The following is a 21,464-nucleotide window of genomic DNA, read 5'->3' on the forward strand; positions in this document are numbered from 1 at the left end:
GCACCAGTACTCTGGAAAATGCTACAAAATGTTTAAATGCTTTTCCTATCTTTCCCTTTTCGTACCTGTCCTTTTGTCTATCGTTCCACTCCTGTGATACTCAGAACCTGAACATCACACAGAATGAAAATAGCATTATAAAAACAAGTAATATAGAAACATCATTTTTCAGTATTTACAAGCATAAAAACCACCTTCACTTTTTCAGGGGACCAGTGATATGACTTGCTTCACACTGTGGCATTTTACCTATGATTCCCACCAAATTATTTAGTTGAAATGGGAGTGTTTATTTATTTAAGCACATTTATCAAAATCACTCTGAATAAGGGATACTGACATTCTGGATGACTGGTGTACACCTTCGTGAGAAACAGCCCAGATTGACTCTTCTCACTGACCTTCAACATCATGATTTAGTGGGGAGGAAGAAAATGACAAAGAGAATGATAGAAAGGAATAGAGGTCTATTTTACTTCACAGATTACATTAAGATTCCAAAATGTCTTGTTTGTTTCTCACACACCTACGAATCTTCCCGAAACCTACAGCCTGCTTTACTCTTTGTAATTTATTTTCTCATTCAGTTGTTCTCCTGATACTACAGTTCTTTTAGACTTCAAAATATTCTAATTGCTTAATCACCCCTCCTGGCATAGTCCTTATTTCCTTCAGTGTTCTTTCTTTCTCCCATGAGAAACACAGAGTACATCGATTCCTGCCAGCTGTTCTGCATCTCCAATTGTGAAGACTGAGACAAAGAATTAGCTTGGTCTGATTACATTTGTCAGTCAAATTACCCTGGGATTTTGTATTTATAACCACTATTTCATTTATAATTTAAAAAGAGAGGGCAGCGCAGTGGCTCATGCCTGTAATCCCAGAACTTTGGGAGGCCGAGGCGGGCGGATCACGAGGTCAGGAGATCGAGACCCTCCTGGTTAACACAGTGAAACCACATCTCTATTAAAAACACACACAAAAAAAAAATTAGCAACCCCATCTCTACTAAAAATACAAAAAAAAAAAAAAAAATTAGTCTGGCGTGGCGGAGGGCACCTGTAGTCCCAGCTACTGGGGAGGCTGAGGCAGGAGAATGGCGTGAACCTGGGAGGCAGAGCTTGCAGTGAGCCAAGATCGCACCACTGCACTCCAGCCTGGGTGACAGAGCGAGATATGTCTCAAAAAAAAAAAAAAAAAAAAAGAAAGAAAAGAAAAAGAAAGAAAGAAAAAAGAAAAACAAAGAAAACTTTCATTTCCTTACTTCGAGATTCCAATTTCCTGACATAGACTATCATTTATGAAATACAATAGACAATGAAAACATAGGTAGATAATTCACTTATTTAAGAAAAAGAGGAGGAAGAGGAGGTAGAGGAGGCACTTTTCTGAAACATGTAGTAACTCAGGGATTTGTAGAATAATCCAAAGACTATTGATGTCTTTCTAGACATAGCTTTTTTTTTTTTTTTTTTTAAATCCCCAACCCTATATAATCCCCAGACCCTAAGCCTTTTTGGCATTCTGAATTAATAATTTGTATAATGCTTTTATCCACACCAGTAGTGCTGGTCTAGGTAAGGCAACATGTAGTGGTCTCAGCTATTCAGGAGCCTGAGGTGGGAGGATTGGTTGAGCCCAGGAGTTCAAGGCCTGTGAGTACTGCACTCCAGCCTATGTGACACAGCGACATTTGTTAAAAGAAAAAATTCAGCCAGATGTGGTGGCTCATACCTGTAATCCCAGCACTTTGGGAGGCTTACACAGTAGGATCACTTCAGCCCAGAAGTTCAAGATCAGCCTGGGCAACATAAGGGAGACCCTGTCTCTACAAAAATAAAAATAAAAAATTAGTCAGATGTGGTGGCACACACTTGTAATCCCAGCTACTCAGGAGGCTGGGGTGGGAGGATTGCTTAAGCTCAGGAGGTCAAAGCTACAGTGAGCCCTGATAGCACCACTTCATTCCAGCCTGGATAGTAGAATGAAACCCTGTCTCAAAAAATGACAGACTGGATTAAGAAAATGTGGCACATATACACCATGGAATACTATGCAGCCATAAAAAAGGATGAGTTTGTGTCCTTTGTAGGGACATGGATGCAGCTGGAAACCATCATTCTTAGCAAACTATCACAAGAACAGAAAACCAAATACCACATGTTCTCACTCATAGGTGGGAATTGAACAATGAGATCACTTGGACTCGGGAAGGGGAACATCACACACTGGGGCCTATCACGGGGAGCGGGGAGGGGGGAGGGATTGCATTGGGAGTTACACCTGATGTAAATGACGAGTTGATGGGTGCTGATGAGTTGATTGGTGCAGCACACCAACATGGCACAAGTATACATATGTAACAAACCTGCACGTTATGCACATGTACCCTAGAACTTAAAGTATAATAATAATAATTAAAAAAAAAAAAAACGACAGCAACAACAAAACAAACAAAAAAGTAAATATTCAAAGAGCTTTTGTTGCAGTCTATGTTTAGCTTAAACTGACATACCAGGTCACTGCCAATTCTTGACTGAACTAGGCAACCTTTCCTTCTACCAATGGGTCTTCCAGAAGATAATGTCACATCCAGAATGAAGTATCTGATGGTTATAAAGCATATTTGTTTTAGTAGAGCCCACTTTTATTGTCTACTAAAAAGAGAGCTGTCCCTACCGGTTCCAAGACTGCAAAATGGCAGAGAATCAAGCCATGGAACAAATCAGCCATTTAAGCAATGTGCTCCTTTCTAAAATGAAAATATCATCGCTATTTGTTTTGTCATGGAGAGGAAGAGCATTTTTTAAAAAATTATTATTATACTTTAAGTTCTGGGATACATGTGCAGACCGTGCAGGTTTGTTACACAGGTATACATGTGCCATGGTGGTTTGCTGCACTCATGAACCCGTCATCTATATTAGGTATTTCTCCTAATGCTATCCCTCACCTAGCCCCCCACCCACTGACAGGTCCTGGTGTGTGATGTTCTCCTCCCTGTGTCCATGCATTCACATTATTCAACTCCCACTTAGGAGTGAGAACATGCGATGTTTGGTTTTCTGTTTCTGTGTTAGTTTGCTGAGAATGATGGTTTCCAGTATCATCCATGTCCCTGCAAAGGACATGAACTCATCCTTTTTTATAGCTGCATAGTATTCCATGGTGTATATGTACCACATTTTCTTTATCCAGTCAATCATTGATGGGCATTTGGGTTGGTTCCAAGTCTTTGCTATTGTGAAGAGTGCTGCAATAAACATATATATGCATGTGTCTTTCTAGTAGAATGATTTATAATCATTTGGGTATATACCCAGTAATGGGATTGCTGGGTCAAACAGTATTTCTGGTTCTAGATCCTTGAGGAATTGCCACACTTTCTTCCACAATGGTTGAACTAATTTATACTCCCACCAACAGTATAAAAGTGTTCCTATTTCTCCACATCCTCTCCAGCATCTGTTGTTTCCTGACTTTTTAATAATTGCCATTCTACCTGGTATGAGATGGTATCTCATCGTGGTTTTGATTTGCATTTCTCTGGTGGCCCGTGATGATGAGCTTTTTTTCCTATGTTTGGCCACATAAATGTCTTCTTTTGAGAAGTGTCTGTTCATATAATTTGCCCACTGTTTGATGTTTTTTTTTCTTGTATATTTAAGTTCTTTGTAGATTCTGGATATTAGCTCTTTGTCAGATGGATAGGTTGCAAAAATGTTCTCCCATTCTGTAGGTTGCCTGTTCACTCTGATGACAGTTTCTTTTGCTGTGCAGAAACTCTTTAGTTTAATTAGATACCATTTGTCAATTTTGGCTTTTGTTGCCATGGCTTTTGGTGTTTTAGTCATGAAATCTTTGCCCATGCCTATGTCCTGAATGGTACTGCGTAGGTTTTCTTCTAGGGTTTTTATGGTTTTAGGTGTTACATTTAAGTCTTTAATCTATCTTGAGTTAATTTTTGGATAAGGTATAAGGAAGGGGTCCAGTTTTAGTTTTCTTCATATGGCTAGTCAGTTTTCCCAACACCATTTATTAAATAGGGAATCCTTTCCCCATTTGTTTTTGTCAGGTTTGTCAAAGATCAGATGGTTGTACACCTGTGGCATTATTTCTGAGGCCTCTGTTCTGTTCCATTCGTCTATATCTCTGTTTTGGTACCAGTACCATGTTGTTTTGGTTACTGTAGCCTTGTAGTATATTTTGAAGTCAGGTAGCGTGATGCCTCCAGCTTTGCTCTTTTTGCTTAGGATTGTCTTAGCTATATGGGCTCTTTTTTGGTTCCATGTGAAATTTAAGGTAGTTTTTGCTAATTCTGTGAAAAATGTCAATGGTAGCTTGATGGGGATAGCACTGAATCTATAAATTACTTGGGGCAGTATGGCCATTTTCATGATATTGACTCTTCCCGTCCATGAGCATGGAATGTTTTTCCATTTGTTTATGTCCTCTCTGATTTCCTTGGGCAGTGGTTTATAGTTCTCCTTGAAGAGGTCTTTCACATCCCTTGTAAGTTGTATCCTAGGCATTTTATTCTCTTTGTAGCAATGTGAATGGGTGTTCACTCGTGATTTGGCTGTTTGTCTAGTATTGGTGTATAGGAATGCTTGTGACTTTTGCACATTGATTTTGTATCCTGAGACTTTGCTGAAGTTGCTTATCAGCTTAAGGAGATCTGGGGCTGAGATGATGGGGTTTTCTAAATATACAATCATGTCATCTGCAAACAGAGACAATTTGACTTCCTCTCAGGAAGAGCATTCTTGATGTAATTTTGTAAATCTATTAAATAATGATAAATTGTTCATCAAGGCTGAGATGTTTCTTTTTAAATGAGCTCTATGAATTCAGAATACAGAACATGTAGAGGAAATTTAGTTGCTATTGCCATCTGGAAGGTAAACTAGGGAGGTCAAAGACATCTAAGGCCTGGAGAGATGTAGATGAGCTGACAGGATGAATACCTGCTCCTTTTTCAAAAGCTGTCGATTTTCTTAACAACTAGTAATTCTGGACTTTTTTTTTGGATCCTTCATTGATTATTGTTTATAGCAGTATATGATGAAAAAATATAAATATGCAGACAGGTTTTGAACAGTGAATTTCAGAAGGAAATGTCAAATTTTTAAAGTAAATCTAAACAGGGAATATAAATGGGATAATTCATTTTGATATCCAAAAGTAGTTTTATATTATGAAATAACATAAAATTTACATTTGCCTTCACTTAATAAATGCTTCCCAGATTTGCATGGCCCTAATACAATAAGATTAAGAATATTCTATCATTGTTTATCCTTTGTGATCAGTTGTTTATCCTGTGTTAAACAAATATTGTGGGAAGAATAGATTGGAACAGGCTTCAAAACTATTCCTTGGATGCTCATCAACAGAAACACAGAGAGACAGCAGAGCTCAGAACTTGGACAGATAAAAATCTAACAGGAAAACCAAAAGTAAACTGACTAGAATTTTAAATCTTCAACAATGAAGAGAGTCGTGGGATTACTGGTATAAATGCAAACCTGATGCTGCAGAAAATAACTTTGAATTTTTGTTTCCAAAAAATAAATATATCAACTTGTCTTTCCAAGGAGATCCTTAATGATACATGTGCCAGGGTAATGTATGCATGTATATATATAATGTGTGTATTTTATATATAGTCTTTCTTGAAAAAAGCAAGAGGAAAAAAAAAGCATGAAGAACATATAACATATGGCATTCCCTATCGCCTCAGCTGGTGTTTGCCATTTCCTGCTTGTAACTTTCTTAATTTTACATCTCCTCAATTTCAATATACTAGACATTTTAATCAGATTTGCAAGTTGGCCTTCCATTTCTTCACTTGCAGCCCCTGCTCCTATTAATCTTTTCAATTATGTAAGCAGGCCTATTTGATTTAAAGAAGAGCTAAAAATTACAATGCCTAGGGTGTCTTCATGAATAATCAATAATGTGCTCATTGTGATGTGGCTGTCTGGGTAAGCTATGTTCTGATGCAAGAGGCAATAGAATTCAAAACTATTCTAATATTTTAATCAAATATTATGGGATTGATATATGTGATATTTGGGAGAGCAAAAATCAGTGAGGGGCATAGAGGCATCCTATGAGGGGGGAAAAAAACCAAAACAAAACAACCTTACTTTAAGTCACTCAAGCATTGCCCCCCAAAGCTGGGCCTGTTTTTCTTAACTTCTATGCCCCGCCCACATCCAGGCTGCATATGAAGCAGTTCTCTTTAGGAAAGTCAGGAAAACAAAACTGGTCATTAACCCTCAGGCAAGTAGATTGAATATCTTTCCCAAAGCAATTAATTAGGATTCCAGCATGTTAGGATCTTATCCTTTGCTGGCAAAATCTCCCTCACTAATTCCAAAGTCAAAAGTGGAAACAAAACAAAACAAAAAAAAAGTGAAAGCACCTCCACAGATTCTAAAATAAATGCATATTTGTTCTCAACTAGAAACCAGTTGCTGGGAAATGTTGGCAACTCAGGATGATCTCCCATTCCAAGCTTCTCACTGTCATCCTAAGAATGCTGTGGTTCTAAGAGTTCTTGTAGTTTGCTTCAGCAATAAACTCTGTGCCTTTAGACACCCCAAGGAGTTTTCCTGGTAAATGCAAAGAGTAACTTACCCAAAACACAATCTTTCACACTCTAGAAGCAATGCCTAAGGTTAGGCAGTACCATTTAAGAAACTAATGTGACCAGCCAGAACTCAATGTTGACATCTGAGATGTTAGGGTATGCGTGAGGGCTACTTTTCTAAAAGTTTACATACATATGCAGGATTCCATCCATTTTCTCCATCACATTTTCACTAATTAACATGGTTATTAAAGAGCTGGACTTCATATTATCCTAAATTTCCTGGCACATGTAATTGCAAACTCACTCCAGAACTTTCCTTTTATACCTCCCACCAGGTTGCCTAATGGTGTTACTCATAGACATTTCTCACTATGAGGGTAATCAGGTTTCAATGAAACTCTAAAATACTTTAGAGGAATCCATAAAATTTGAGAAGAGGGAGATAAGAGAGAAAATTATACATACTCTAGGCAGCCAATTTTGATGTGGTATCATTGATAGTCATTTTCTATTCATCACCTAGCTCTTAATATAAAACTTCATAAGTCAAAACATAAGTTCACAAATACAGAACCAGGACCCCAGTAAAAAATAAAAATCAGAAGACAATCAGGCAATATAGCCATAGGGAGGAAAAAACCACTATGATCAGAAGCAGAGAACTATAATATAGTCCTTTCCTTACCCTTAAGCCAATAGCCTAAAATGTACAATCATAGAAGAAATTTTTATTTCACACACATGAAAATGGCTAGTACCTATTGCTCATCCACATTTTCCATGTATCAAACAGCATAGACATACAGGAAAACTAAAACTCTCTTTGATGCTCATAAATATTCAGTTAAAATTTTTAAAAATTTACTTATAAAAAAAGAGCAGTTGTTACCTTATGTCTATGTAAAATTAATTTCTCTACAAAATAAAATCAACAAACTAAATTAAAACATCTCAGGATCTCACATGGATCAGAGTTCCAAAACTGGTAGCTGTAGTTAAGACTAGAGGTGTCAGAACAAAATTTTAAGTCAAGAGAATCTTTGAATCTGTATGAAATCATGTCTAAATAATGCTAAATATAAGAATTTACATTAACAAATGAAACAAGCACAAAGATAAAAATTGCACAGTTAGGGAAGGTCAAAATTTAAGCCTGCCTTCACATAAAATTTAACATTTTCATTCCTTGCCCTATGCCTTACCCTAGCCTAGAGAATTAATAGGAAACTAAGACTTCAGGCAATTAGGTACCACCATCTGTAAATTACCCAGAAAATGATTGAGAGTGTAGTATCAAAAGACTGACAAGAAGTAAATTCTCATGATGAGAATTTACAGCATTCTGGAAAAAAGCAGTGAAGCCAGATGTCAAAATATGTATTTAGTGACTCATAAAATTTCATTGCCCCAGAGTGAAAAAAAGAAATACCACAGTTAGGCAACATTTTCAGCAGATGCCCCTAAAATACTTCTAACTTTAAAATAGTTCTTCAAATCTTCTTGAAGTGCTTCCTATTCATTTATATTTCTCTTATTTTATTGGTTTTTCTTACCACTGTCCTACAGGATTAGGAGTGAATCCAGGAGTAGAAGAAATTGAGAAGAACTGAATGTCAAGTTCACTATGCCCTGCTTAGCCTCATCCAACTCAAACTTGCTATCCATATAGTCAGATGGGGTAAGCTGGGGGATAAAATGAGAAATGGAAATGGATCCATTTTAATCATATTCCTCTACTCCACCTTTGTGAAAAGCAGTCTACAAGATACCCCTCTTACATTTAATGTTTTAACATTATTTTTAAAATCTCAAAAGGAAAATAACACTGAGTATTTCACACAGGAGAAACTGAAGAAAACTCCAGGCATGAAGACTTTACATCCAGGTAAAAGAGAGGAACAAAGGCCAAATCTGTCCACAGTGACATTTTGTTAGCTAATGTGCCTTTCAACAGAGCTTCATTCTCCAGTTTGCCACAATCCCCACCACTACTTATTATATTGTACAAGCTGCTTCACACTTCACATTCACCTTTCCTATTAGTTCCTGTATGCATTGCAGACTTTGACCCCTGCAAGTGAAGATTTATCTTCATCCACTCTTACAAACTCAGCTTTGGCAGAGGTCTTTAAAGTCCATCCTCTAGAACAACCATCCATTTGATAATTAGATTCTCTAATACATTTCTGCCTAGCTTTTTGCACATCAGTAACACCAGAAGAACTTAAAAATGAATAAATAAAAAGATGCCTGAGCCCCGTCCCTGACCTACTGAATTAAAATATTGAAGGATGCAGGGGGTGGGAATTCGGGAGAGTTCTAAGTATCTATGCAGGTGAATCTGATGAGCAGCTAGGGGTTACAAACTATTTATTATATCTAATCATGAAGAACTCACAGTTTTCGGATAACAATGTAAGGAAGTTCTTTCCTCAGGCAAATCTTAGTGCTCAGACTAGAGATAGAGAAGAGTTACCTGCCTCTCAGCCCTGGGGTAGTTTGACAGTGTATCAGAGAGCCTTGTCAAAACTCGGAGGGGTTTGTTATAGAAATGAGACTTCACTTCTTCCACTGCCTGCCGTATGTTTCATTCCCTGCTGGCTTGATTCTGAGAACATTTTCCATATCTGTGTCCATGTGAAAGCTAAAGCTACCTATTCAGGTGTTGCAGCTGTCACCAACAATATCCTGGTGATGGGATGAAATAGATTTTGCTTCAGAAACTATGAAAAGAAAGTCGGTGTGCAGAAATGACACATTATGAAACGATGAAGTACAACATCTGGCTCAGAAGTGAGTCAGACAGGTGCCATTAATGAGACAAACAGGAAGCTTCTTTATTAAAAGCAAAGTTAAATTTTGAAGCTATTTTGGACTCTCTATACAGGTCTATTAACCAATTCAGTTGAAATATCATTACAGTGGATATGAGCAGATATTTGGCTGCATTAGCTGAAATGGCTGGTTATTACAGCAAAGATTCATCCCACATAATTGCCCATAGGAATTTAATAGCCATAGGTTAAAAAATACATCATTATTGGGCCAGGCACAGTGGCTCACACCTGTAATCCCAGCACTTTGGGAGGCCGAGATGGGTGGTTCACGAGGTGAGGAGTTCAAGACCAGCCTGGCCAAGATGCTGAAACTCCCGTCTCTACTAAAAATACAAAAATTAGCCGGGCATGGTGGCACACACCTGTAATCCCAGCTACTCGGGAGGCTGAGCCAGGAGAATCGCTTGAACCCAGACAGCAGAGGTTGCAGTGAACCAAGATCATGCCACTGCACTCCAGCCTGGGCGACAGAGCAAGACTCTGTCCTGGAAAAAAAAAAAAAAAAAAAAAACATTATTATACCAGGTCAAAATTGTACAATAGTTTACACCTTTCAAAGCACTCACTCACAAATAATCTCATGGAAACTTTAAAGAAACCTGTTTGTCAGGTGATAATAAACCCATATAACAGATGAAGAAACAGAGACTCCTGTCCCATGACTTGCCCAAACTTATTCAAGTAGGATCACAGCTGCACAGACCCCAGATTCTCCAAATCTAAGGTCAAAGCTCAAGCTCTGAGGATCTTCAGGTTTTTAAACTACAAGAGGAAGTTTTAAGAAACAAAGAAAAACTTTAACCAATATAAACCTAACCATGATTCTGGAAAACCTGGGGCCGACAGGAAGAAATGTAGGAAAGAAATAAAATGTGAGAAACATCTAGCCCTGGATGCCAAGGCTGGAGACTTGCTAGTTTTCAGACTGAATCCTAACATACTGCTGGTACATACACATCTCAAGCTATTCCCAGGCCCATCAAGAGCCCCCTGTCAAAGTCACAGGTGTAGGGTAGAAAACAGAAGAATGAAACCACCTTACAGTTGTGCAGCACTTTAATCATCTACACAAAAGAGATAAGACACATTTCCCTGCCAGGTAAGTATTGGCTAAGGAATACTGAAGCACAGGAATATTTTGAGAAAGAACATACGAAATGTAGCTGAAAGGACTTTCTGAATATCAGCCCCCACGGTGCTGACGGTCAATCATGATATTTTGGAACCAAGAGGTCCAGAATAGGTATTCTACACAGTAAAATAATGATAATAACTTTGAAAACATAGTGCATAATGCATTATTTGATTCTGCCATATTTGGTTCAGCATGCAAAGTTAAGTCATGGTAAAATGAGGAAGAATATCTCTTAAATATCAGGAAGATCTTTATGCCTTAAATGAGTAAACCCCTGAACCATGAGTCTGAGACAAGAAGAAATGGACAGTGAAAAGAACAGTGCCTTTTCCATTAAAATGTGTAAGGGTGAAATTAAAAGTAGAATGACTCCCTCTTTCTTTGTAATTACTTACTTATTTAGGACATTTTATTAAAACTCTGCTATGAAGTCATTAGCAGATTGTAAATCTTTGGGCATGAATCACATAATTTCATCTCTTTTCAGTCTCTACATTTTATTAGTTTATCAATGTTGATTTTAAGGATGATGGAATTTGACCCAAAATATTATGTATCCCTGTACTTACATGTCTTAATAGGACATATATATGTGTGTGTAATCTGAAATATATATGTGTATAATTAATTTGCTTTTCCTAAAGTCACATATATATATGGCTTTAGAAAATATATAGGATAATATATAAAATAATATAGGATAAATATATAGGATAATGATAGGATATTAATGTGTGTGTCATATATAGATACATATATATATCCTATATTATCCTATATACTTTCTAAAGCCATATATATGTGGTTTTAGGAAAAGTTAATTTAATTATATACATATACATTCCAGCTTAAGAAAAAGCCAATATAATAGAGTTCAAAATAATAAAATGGACCGGGCACGGTGGCTCACGCCTGTAATCCTAGCACTTTAGGAGGCTGAGGCAGGCAGATTACGAGGTCAGGAGATCGAGACCATCCTGGCTAACATGGTGAAACCCCGTCTCCACTAAAAATACAAAAAAATTAGCCGGGCATGGTGGCAGGCGCCTGGAGTCCCAGCTACTCAGGAGGCTGAGGCAGGAGAATGGCGTGAACGCGGGAGGCGGAGCTTGCAGTGAGCGGAGACCGCACCACTACACTCCAGCCTGGACGACAGAGCAAGACTCTGTCTCATTAAAAAATAAAAATAATAATAAAACGAACAATTTGACATAATTATTTACCTCCATTAATTCAGCAAATATTTATCATGTACCTATCTTGTGTCAGAAACTATGTGAGACAAAAGGATGTGAAGATGTGTAACACAGGGCCCTTCCCTCAAGAGACTGACTATGAGAGACTGACTTAAGAGGAAGGCTTAAGTACTACGAGGAAGAAAAGGTATTCAGAGTATGGTAGAGAGACACAAACTAGTAGTCAAAACTCATGTAAGTAGCCTTATATACTGCACTAAGAAATCTGGACTTTTTATTGTAGGCCACAGGAGCCATTGAAAAGTTTTAAGCATTGAGTAATTATCAAAATCACATTTTGAAAATAGCAGCACTCTAGCAATAAGGAGCAAGATAGCTTGAAAGGATCAAGATCAGACATGGGGAAACAAAACAGAAGCCTACTGAGAGAGTTCTCATGAAAAATGATCAGGGCTTAAATTAGAACTGCAGCAAGGAAGATGGAAGTGGGGATAGAGTGGAGAGCAGGATTGAGTGGATTCATATATTGCCTTGGGAGAATCTCCCTTTATAATAAATCCTAAACTAGGGAATTAATCACCTTTTGAGTCAGTAGGACAATAGTCTAAACAACTTATTTTGATTTGCAAATTCCAGGCTTTACTTGTGAAGCGAAATTTTACTTTTCATGAACTAGGTAGAGAAAACTGAAGCATAGAGCTTTACAAGGAACCACAGTGCAGGAGAGACAAGACTATTAGATATAGGAATTTCCTGACCCAAGAAAGGAAGACCTTTTCACACGGTGGCAGGAGATGTCAGCAAAAGAAGAAAAGAAAAACAGGCAAAGAATTTGAATAGACATTACTCCAAAGAAGATATACAAATAGCTAACAAGCATATGGAAAGATATTCAACATTACCACTCATCAGAGAAATGCAAATCAAAAGCACAATGAGATATCACCTCAAACTCATTATGATGGTCATTATATTAAAAAAAAAAAAAAAAAAAACAGAAAATCACATGCACTGGCAAGGATGTGAACAAATTGGAACACTTGCGCACTATTGGTAGGGTTGTAAAATGGTGCAACTACTATGGAAAAGACCCAGCGATTCTACTAGGGGCATATATCTAAAAGAATTTGAAGCAGAGTCTTGAAGAGATACTTGTATATATTCATGTTCGTGGTGTTATTCACACAGCCAAGAGGTGGAAGTAAACCAAATGCCCATCCACAGATGAAAGGAATAAAAAAAAGTTGTGTGTGTGTGTGTGTGTTTATACACACACAATGAAATATTATTCAGCCTTGAAAAGGAAGGAAATTCTGTCACATGCTACAACATGAACAAAACTTGAGGACATTAAGTGAAATAAGCCACAAAAAGACAAATATTCTATTATTCCACTTACATGAGGTATCTAGAATAGTCAAATTTATAGAATCAGAAAGTACACTGGTGGTTTCCAGGAAATGGAGAGAGGAAGAAAAGAGGAGTTGTTTAATGGTAGAAAGTGTTACATTTGCTACATGAAAAGAGTTTTGGAGATATGTTTCACAACAATGAATATACTTAACACTACTGAACTCCATACTTAAAAATGGTTAAGATAGCAAAAATAACTAAATAAATGAAAGAGAGAGAAAGAAAGAAAGAGAGAGAGAGAAAGATGGAAAAAGACGGAAGGAAGGAAGGAAGGAAGGAGAAAGAAAGAAGAAAGAAAGAAAGAAAGAAAGAAAGAAAGAAAGAAAGAAAGAAAGAAAGAAAGAAAGAAAGAAAGAAAGAAAGAAAGAAAGAAAGAAAGAAAGAAAGGAGGGAGGGAGGGAGGGAGGGAGGGAGGGAGGGAGGGAAAAGAAAAGAAAAGAAAAGAAAAAGAAAAGAGAGAAAGAGAAAGAAAGAGAGAGAGAAGGAGAGAGGGAAGGAGAGGGAGGGAGGGAGGTGAGGGAAGGGTGAGGGAAGGAGGGAGGTGAGGGGAGGGTGGGGGAGAGGGAGGTGAGGGGAGGTGGGCATGAGATCAGATCAAATGTACTCACTTCTCCCTTACCTCCTTAGGGTTAAACTTCAGATGGGTTGTGTGGTAGAAACACATAAACTGGTTGATGAGAGCAGGATCCCAAAACAGGAACCTTTCTCTTGGTCAGACTGTAAGCTTCTCAGAGAAATCCCACAGTCATTATGGGGCTTCACCTGACATGGCACTTGAGCAATAGAGGAGAAGTAACTAAAGAAGGTGCCCAACGGGTGGGCCTAAGAGAGCTTCCTGTTCCATAGGGCCAGCATGTGACTTGGGTAGTCACAGAAGATAGTTCAGGGTGCCAACTGTCAAGCTCATGAGAGGTTTACCAAGATCGTGGATGAGATAACTCTTCAGCAGAGGACCACAAAGCAAAAGCTAAGTCAGGGATCACAGCCAGACCCCAGAAGATTTATCTCACTGCAACTATTAAAGTGAGAGCCAAGCTAGCAAAGAAGAATAGTTTCCATCATAGTTCCCAGGCCCAAGGGCACTTCAGAAGCTCGTTCAGCAAGAACCCAGACATCCCTCACAAGAACAGACATCCCTCTCCCATTGCCAAAAGGCTAGTTAGTATCCCCTCTCACCTCTAGCTGCCACCTTGAGAAGGAGGGGGAAAGGAAGACACACAGAAGGGGAAAGGGGGAGAATCCAGGTTTTGCCTTGCCTGAGGTTTACACAATTTATAGAACCCTCTTTAGGAAAAAGAATACAAAATTATAAATAGAAAATTGCTGGGGCCCCTCCCAGGCCTTGAAAGGGTCCTGGGCAAATGAGGGGCCCTGAAGTATAAGATTCCCATAAACTTGCCTCTGAGAAGAGACCTTGGAAAACTGAGTAATTACTGAAGAGACTGTTTTGAACCTGCAGAGGTAAGAGTATGTGTCATTGACATAGCCAGTGTATACTGCCATCAGTGGGAATGAAGTCTCCAGAGTACAATGAAATTGGTCGTAGAAAATAAAGTGAAAATAGGAGTCATAGTGTGTAAATTCCTACCACCTGCTACATTTTCTATGTTCAGAGATTTAAAAGTCACTTTGCAAATTGCTCAAAAAGGAACAAGCTGCTGGAAGTCAAATTTGAGTTTTATTGCTATGTGAGTTTAACCTGATGCATGCCCATAACAACAGGGAGGTAAACTGCTGAAAAGTAATAAATGTGAAGATGATTAGGATCACCAGATATCTGGCTTCCCATGGAGATTTTTCACTTGTCCTGGAATTGCTTTACATACACTGAGTTAAAAGCTACTCTATGACAGTGGGTTCTCAGAGGAACATGAGATCCTCCCAACTATATAGCTGTGTGAGGATGGATTTTTTAAAAATATACACTTCAACCGAAACATTTCATGACAGATTGAATGCAGGAGCAGACATGCAAATCCAGCTGTCTTCTATTAAGCCAGACAGTAAAGAGATTTGCAAAAATGTAACACAATGTCGCTCTCCTTACTAGTTGGTTCTGTTTTAAAAAATAATTAAATATAAATCTATAATATGTAAATATATATGTTGCTTATGTTAATAGTAATAAAACCATCACATTATTTTTCAATAAATAAATATGTTAAAATTTCTCTAATTTCAAATACAGTATATCTTAATATAATCCATATAAACAACTGTTAAGAGTGTAAGGTATCCTGAGACCAGAAAGTTTGAGAACCATGGCTCCATAAGAACCAAAGTGTGTGTTGAATAGCAAGCTTTATTCCAAAGGAATTAATAATTAAATATTGTTCTACTTTTACAGCATGTGAGACCCAGTAGAGATTAAGAAACACATAAATATCACAAATATCATTTTATCAACAACTCTAGGCCCCAGTTGTTCAAAGTCACCCTCTCAAAAGTCTTCTCTGATCACCTTGTCCAAAAGGGCCTTTTTCAGTTCCTCTCTCTCTCTCTCCTCCCTAATCCTATTTATTTTATAAGATAAAAATCCCTAATTATCTTCTTTCTTTGTTTTTTTTAATGTGTTAATTTTCTGTAGTCCCATTCTTTTCTTGCTTATTATCTATCTCTCCCCTTGAACATCGGTTCCATGCAGACAGGGACCTAGGATGTCATGTTATATGATCTGTCCCCAGCTGCCAGATAAAGATCTCACACATAGTAAGAGCTTAATTGATATTTGTTGACTGAATGAACTAATTCTATTAAATACTTGTTTCCAAAGTTATAACGATAAGCAAAACTGAGAAATCTAGAAAGTACTTTAAAATGTGATATTTGCCCTTCTTTTCTGATTTGCTAAACGTTTCTCAAATATGAAAGGACCCACTGTTCTCCCTATGATTTTTCATGTGGAACACCATGGTCTTGCCCATAGCCAAGTCTATTCGGACCCCCAACTAGGAATATTTCCATTAGTGGAAGATAACACCCAACTGCAGACTCCGAGGAAACCTGCTGGAGTGCATCTGAGACTGACAGAACTTTGTAACATATTTGTCTCTGACCAGATTTCCTGCTGCTTTTTATCTAAATTTGTTCTAATGACAGTAGCTCAGCCTCAGATTTGGCCAGCATATCAAAGTTTCACACATAAACACATATCTCCTCACACACGTGCCCACACACGTACATATATATACACAAACACACACACACACGCACACACACATATATATATATACGACTGACACTGACTGTGATAAACATATATTTCAATCAAAAGGATAAATGCAGCCGGGTGCAGTGGCTCACACCTGTAATCCCAGCACTTTGGGAGACCAAGGCAGGCAGATCATGAGATCAGGAGTTCAAGACCAGCCTGGCCAACGTGGTGAAACCCCGTCTCTACTAAAAAATACAAAAATTAGCCAGACGTGGTGGCACACTCCTGTAGTTCCAGCTACTTGGGAGGCTGAGGCAGGAGAATTGCTTGAATCTGTGAGGTGAAGGTTGCAGTGAGCTGAGATCAGGCCACTGCACTCCAGCCTGGGCAATAGAGTGAGACTCTGTCTTGGGGGGGATAAAAAAAAAAAAGGACAAATGCATGCTGGGGAAAGGACTTCTAAGTGTTTCATCCAGGCAAAGGACATTTGTTATGCATTTATAAAGAACATAAGAGTGTTATGTCCCCTTAAAAAGAGGATCTAGGCCGGGCACGGTGGCTCAAGCCTGTAATCCCAGCACTTTGGGAGGCCGAGACGGGCGGATCACGAGGTCAGGAGATCGAGACCATCCTGGTTAACACGGTGAAACCCCGTCTCTACTAAAAAATACAAAAAATTAGCCAGGCGCGGTGGTGGGCGCCTGTAGTCCCAGCTACTCGGGAGGCTGAGGCAGGAGAATGGCGTGAACCCGGGAGGCGGAGCTTGCAGTGAGCTGAGATCCGGCCACTGCACTCCAGCCCGGGCGACAGAGCGAGACTCTGTCTCAAAAAAAAAAAAAAAAAAAAAAAAAAAAGAGGATCTAACCTTTTCCCGCAAGTAGCTTATGGACGGTGCTGTTTAGGTCATTAAATTACATCTGGGACCATGTCTGAATAGAGCTGAACAGTGTAGCTGCTAAAATGATGTACTATAGTTATAGCACTTGGTATACATATTATATTTCCCCTGGCTAACAGTATATAACCTTGCTTAAATCACTAAACTCTGTACCTGGTGTTTCTATTTGTAAAACATAGATAATAATACCTGTCCCAGGCACTCACCCTAAAAGGATGTCATGAGAATAGATGAGATTAGTGATGGCAAAGCTCTTTGTTTGAAATGTGCTATCTAAATCTCAAGTACTATTATTAGGGCTCCCTGCAATTTCCCAGCTAATGGATTATGCAACAGATGGGCGCTAGAAGATGTTTGATATTATTGATATTTCCCATAATTTTTTTTCTTTTTCTCACCTCTCTTATTTTTTATTAAAATTCTAGCTCTGATCTACATAAGAAAAAGCAGAAGGCTTCTGTGTTTGGGTTGAATTTGCCAAGATCACCTTATCCAGACAGTTTTTAAATTATTACTCCTATGCATTTGTAAATGCGTTGAGGTCTTCCCAGTAGGAACAACTGACACAGTTGGATTAAGCAGTTACCCAATGTGCCAGGATTTGATGCAGGCTAATAGATGAATTCTAAGTTCCTTTCCTTTCTTCTAAAAATGTCCTCCTTTTTGGTGTTCATGAAATAAAATGGAAAGAAAACAATTTGAACGCCTCATCTATACTAAAAATGTTTCTCTGGGAGGTCCAGCATGAACATTATAGACTAAACTAGCAGAGTAGCATTAAGTACTGACCAGAGATATACTAGTCATTTACAGTTTGACAGAGGGAAATCAGAAAGGCTCAAAATGCAGGCACTAGCTGCCAAGAGACAGAAGACTGATGGAGGGTTAGATCTGGAAGGTGGAGGTGTTACAGCAGAGATAGGAAAAGTTTCTAAAAGCCTGATTCATAGACCTAACACAGTGACAGTCTCGGGCTCGGCAGCCTCCATCTGCTTGCTTTCTGCTTACAATCACCTCTGGCCAAGCCAATTCCATTTTGAGTGTGATTTAGTCATCTTCCTTTTAACGCAAGTTATTTCAACAGTTAACTCACTGCCATGATGCAGCTTACAATTGGAAAAATATACCTAAGATTTGAGAGGAATGCCAGCAAGGTATTTTTCCTGGTTCCAATTTGGTTTAATCTAGTCACCTAGAAGATGTTACTTCTTATGAAGCAACTATCCAATACAATAAGCAGTCTGCTGCTGGGCAGAATATGAGAGAAAGGAACAGGTTGTGCCTGTTTATTGCTGTTTGGTGTTGTTCCCAAATAAATGGATGCTAATTGAGAGGGAGTGTGGCTTCATATTTTATGACACCCTGGTTATATGGTAAGAAGTCTCAGGAGAGCTGCTTTAAATTAAAGCTAATGTTAAACTCTGCTTAATTAGCATTGCTGTAGCGGGTTTCACTTTTCCCTGTGAGAGCAAGAATATGCTATGTTACAGTTTTCCTGTTGCAAAATACTAAACAATATGATGGAGGTGAAGAAGTGATTTGGGAGCTGAATGACTTTCTGGCAAGGGAGAACCAGATAGGATGGCATTTTACTAATTAAGAGGAGTGGTGTATTAACCAGATGGGAAAATACAGAGTGGAACAATGGATTGAAGTCCTCAGAATGACACCATTACTTTGGAAACTATTATAAATCAGCTGGGGTTGGGGGCCCTATAATCAACTCCCAATAAAAAATGAGTCAGTCACTCCTGAATATTCTGTGATAAAAAGCACTAAAAATGCTCTGAACCAAAATGCCTGAATTCCATATAGTTCATCCACATGAAATGGAAGTATAAAAGAATAGCAGAGATGGGGCTGGGCGCAGTGGCTCACGCCTGTAATCCCAACACTTTGGGAGGCCAAGGCAGGTGGATCACCTGAGGTCGGAGTTCGAGACCAGCCTTACCAACATGGAGAAACCTCATCTCTACTAACATACAAAATTAGCTGGGTATGGTGGTGCATGCCTGTAATGTTAGCTACCTGGGAGGCTGAGGCAAAATAATCACTTGAACCCTGGAGGCAGAAGTTTTGGTGAACCAAGATCGTGCCATTGCACTCCAGCCTGGGCAACAACCGCGAAACTCTGTCTCAAAAAAAAAAAAAAAGAATAGCAGAGATGGGAATAGCCTCTACTTTTGCCAAATATCATTGTCTATCAGGACACCAATTGCTCCACCACTGGCCTCTTAATCTCGTGCTCCGATGCTTGCTTTTGCTTTCTTCCTATTTATACATAAACTGTGCAGTCTTTATGCAATAGATCACGTTCCTTTCTTGAGTGTCAAAGGAAGAGATGCCATGCTGGCTGCCAGTCACCCAATCTGGTGGCAACTTCATCTACAGCAGACTGGAAGCATAAGAATAGTTGTTTCTGGTGAGGTCAGCAAACTTGCATCTCTAGCCATTGCATAAAGTATAACGGAAGTTTTCACAGGTTGATACAACAAGTTGATCAGAGAAATTCGAGCTTGTAGTTATCTTACAAATGGTTTGCTAAGTGAACTGTCCTGTTCACTGTCTCGGGAGAAAAATTCTAAGGCTGAACAGTGTTTAGCTACTTACCTCTGCCAAAGAGGGCTATTATTATTTCAGAATAAAGAGATGATTATTCAGCTCTCTGACGCAAGTCAAAACACACTCACATCTCCTGCTCACAGAAGCCAGCATAAAATGGGTATTGAGCTGGGAGAACAGGTGTGTTTGTGCTTGGAGAAAGCAGCGAGGGATATGAAAATGACTTAGCAGCTGGTGGAAAGGAAGATTGAAGTTGTGCCAGGCAAAGGGTGTTTTTTCCCCTAATTATGCAAAAGCCTTAATTTCATTGATCATGTTGTTCTCTTCTTTCTCCATCTAAATAATATGAAATCTGTGTAACAACTCTTTTGGGAAGTCAAAAACATTGCCAGGGATGCTTATTAAGGGAATGAGGGTCAAGAAATACTCTCTAGTGGATAACCTTGCTATTTTCTCAGGGTTTGTGAAGCAGAGCAACTTTAATTAGATAAAAGATAAAAGATGTAATAAAATGAGATGTAGTTATTCAAGCTGAAAAAAAATATGTCAATAGAAAGAGTAACCTCTGAAAACAAGACCCAGGAAATCTGGAAGGCTTTCATATTTGTAGTTATTCAATTGTTGGTATTCATTATCTTATTTGATAAAAATTTATCAAGCATGTATTTTGTGCCAGGCACTGAGCTACGTTTTTAGAATACAAAGATTAAAAATGCAATTTCTGCCTTCTACAATGGCTCACAATCTAGGGACAAAAAATATCTCACCCTAACTCAGTTGGGGCAGCTGCATGGATAAATTTTTATTCTAACTAAAAAGCTTAGACTGTCCTTTCATTTCAAGTGCAAATTAAATTTTAAAAGTTGAATCTTAGTTTAAATTTTCTGATGGTATGTGAGAAACTTGGTAAATGATTTTAATTGAGGACAAGAACCTTTCTCACCCATGTATGACCGTGTGTCATGACCCAGAAGGTCTGTGTCTCCCCCTTGCCTTGCTCCGTGATCTTATAAGTGGCCCTACATTTAACCTAGATAAGCTCATCTTTCCCAAACCCAAAAGAAGACGGAAAATAACAGAATGAGAATACCCCAACATTCACACAAAAAAGAACAACTGCTTGAAAATGTGTTAGTGACATCACTGTCCTTTGAGTTGGTTCTCTCTCATTCCAGGAAGGAGCATGTGCCAAGCGACCAAAGAGTTGAGGCTACCTTCTGACTCTACAGCTTGTGGTTCTGAACCAACATTACACATCTCCCCATACTGTCAGAAACTGTATCAGCAGTCCTCAGAGCTGGAAACAGCAGTCACAGAATGAGGTTCCATGTCTCTCTGTTTGACTTATAAAATGTCAATCATTGTGTGGTCTCAGATACATTGACTTGCTCACTGTTTGGTAACATTGCAATGACAATGTGTTTTAAATATATGCTGGAAGGACAATTTAAACACTTGACAGCAGTGAGAGTCAAGACAGACCATATTTTCTGTTCTGAATCTAGTATGCAAGAGAATCTGCACATATTGCCAGTGTTTTATTGTCATTTACATAGTCTTCAATTGTAAAAGTGTTGCTTAAGCAGGCATTTTGCTGGTTAGTTTTACCTTGAGAGCCTGATACGGGGAGGAAGGGTTACTAGTTGAAGAGAACTAAGAGGGCTAAAG

At 38.6% G+C, this 21,464-nt stretch overlaps 1 long non-coding RNA gene across 1 annotated transcript in view; it reads right to left on the reverse strand.

Moving 5' to 3' along the window:
• Nucleotides 1–266: 266 nt before the first annotated feature.
• The window catches only part of LOC139357131 (uncharacterized), a 73,474-nt gene continuing 52,276 nt past the window's right edge, over nt 267–21,464 (reverse strand). The window contains exon 3 of the long non-coding RNA XR_011609814.1: nt 267–751. This is a non-coding gene — a long non-coding RNA (uncharacterized lncRNA). The remainder of the gene's footprint in view (nt 752–21,464) is intronic.

The sequence above is a fragment of the Macaca nemestrina genome, chromosome 11 (genome assembly GCF_043159975.1).
Source record: "Macaca nemestrina isolate mMacNem1 chromosome 11, mMacNem.hap1, whole genome shotgun sequence".
Classification (NCBI taxonomy): Eukaryota; Metazoa; Chordata; class Mammalia; order Primates; family Cercopithecidae; genus Macaca; species Macaca nemestrina.